The sequence below is a fragment of the Mobula hypostoma genome, chromosome 24 (assembly GCF_963921235.1).
Source record: "Mobula hypostoma chromosome 24, sMobHyp1.1, whole genome shotgun sequence".
Classification (NCBI taxonomy): domain Eukaryota; kingdom Metazoa; phylum Chordata; class Chondrichthyes; order Myliobatiformes; family Myliobatidae; genus Mobula; species Mobula hypostoma.
Genome location: NC_086120.1, coordinates 49,989,890 through 49,991,984, shown reverse-complemented (window position 1 = coordinate 49,991,984; position 2,095 = coordinate 49,989,890). Strand labels below are relative to the sequence as shown.

Genomic DNA, 2,095 nt, shown 5'->3' with positions numbered 1-2,095 from the left:
GCACAGGACAGAAAATGCGTCCCAAAGGCAAAATTAAAGTGACAGTGATCTACGGAGACAAAACACAACAGCTGAACCTCTATGTACTGAAAAATGGAGGACCACCATTACTGGGACGTGAATGGCTTAGGAAAATCCAGTTGAATTGACACACCATCAAGGCACTAGATGTGTCAACAAAGGTGGGCAGCTCAGCGGGGAAGATGTCCGCAGCTCTATTCTCACCCATTGTGGACTATTACAACGATGAGGAGGAGCTAGACAGCGTCGACGATGAGGACGACCACAGTATCTGTGGCCGCGACTCGAATGAAGATACAGAGGATGCAAGGGAGACAGATATTGCCAATAAGCAGGATGATGAATACTACTTGGAAGTAAAAGAGCAGATGCACCAGGAGAAATTGACATCTCTCAAGAGACAACTACAGCAGTTACAGGAAGGCACTTTGCAGGAGTATCAAAAAAGGATGAAGAAACTAGATCAATAAAACAAGGAAAGAATATGAAATGCAGTGCTTTTTCTGCAACTGGAGACAGAACAAGTGGAAAGGAATTATATTAAAGAGAAGAAAGCAGTAGTGAAGGAATTTGAAGATAAAAAGATTGAGTTAGTAGAAAAGAAAAAGGTGATTGAGAATGAGAGGCTAACAATGGAACTCACAGGAGATTCTATGGAGGTAAAGCCAATAATGACTAGGAAACTAAGGAGGAGACCTAATGATCCTGTTCCAATTACAGCCAAAAGATGAAAACCTGCACCTGCGCAGCTAAATTACTTGTTAACAGATGAACAGATAATGGAAGATCTGTGAACTCTCAATAAACTTAAATCTCTGAGAAGACCAGCATCTCCGTCTTCTCCTGAGCTTCTTCCCAGCACTCCTGCTGAATCACCAGCACAAAGATATGAAGCACAAATAGAAGATGGAAAGTTATATTACGATAAGAGATGGTATCATAAAGATCAGGCTATCTATTTGGAATCTAAGGAGAATATGAAGACTGGCAGTGTAATTAGCTCAGCTGGAACAAATGAGATATGGGTAAGGAAGATAAGTGATAGCACAAAGATGTGTACATATCTAGGACAGCTGCACAGAGGAGTCTTCATTATACAGAGGCGATCTGCTGCCTAGAACTCTTAGCAAGTTGGAGGCGCACATCTTCTTAACTCCCTGTGCTCACAGGTCAACTTTTCATGACTTTTATATGGAAATCTGCATTAAAACAAACAAGTTTATTGACAGATATTACCCAGAGAGGCAGAGAAGACCCCCCCCCTTCCCCAGAGTCTTGAATTATAAATGGGTCTCAGACTAAAAGTAAAAAAAAAGCTTGTTATAACTTGATATTATTAAGTTACTAAGTAAACAAATGGTAGGCGTTTGTATGTTAAGGGTAAACATATTTGTTTAGCATAGTGCCCCAGTAAAAAAAAAGTTGATACACTATTAAAATAAAAGGGGAGGAGTGTACCGTATAGCCTACGGTATAATAAGGGACTACTTTATGTTGTAGTAACACGTTGTTGAATGTGCTATTCAGCGCGTATTGAGCATGCGCTATTAGGCGCGTATTGATCTGTATGTGTGTATTAAGTTTGGACTCTACCAGTAAAGAACCATGGAAACTTAGCTCCCGTCTCCAGCGTATTTATTAATAGCATTGTTGTATAACCAGGCCACATACACAATATGTATTAATGGTTTGAATAAAAATACAATACTCTGCAAAAGTCTTAGGAATATATACAGTATAGGGTGCCTAAGACTTTTGCACAGTACTGTAGTAATTTTATGTATTGCACAGTCCTGCTGCCACAAAAAAAAACAAATTTCATGGCATGTGAGTGATGATAAACCGGATTCAGATATGGGTCTCTTATTGTGGGCTGAGATTGGGAAGAGAGCAGGGAGAGGGGAATCATGATTGGGAAAAGGGGTGTGGAGAGGGGAGGGAACAGAAAGCACCAGAGAGACATCTTGAAATGATTAATAAGCCATTTGTTTGGAATCAAATGACCTTGCCTGGTGTTTCTGGGTTGGGTGTATCTGCATCTGTGCCACCCCGACCCCTGGCACTCCTTCTCTAC

General features: G+C 40.7%; 1 pseudogene; it reads left to right on the top strand.

Annotated features, from left to right (window-relative positions):
* The first annotated feature begins 203 nt into the window (after nucleotides 1-203).
* LOC134337401 (sin3 histone deacetylase corepressor complex component SDS3-like) lies at nucleotides 204-1,139 on the top strand (annotated as a pseudogene).
* The last annotated feature ends 956 nt before the right edge of the window (nucleotides 1,140-2,095 follow it).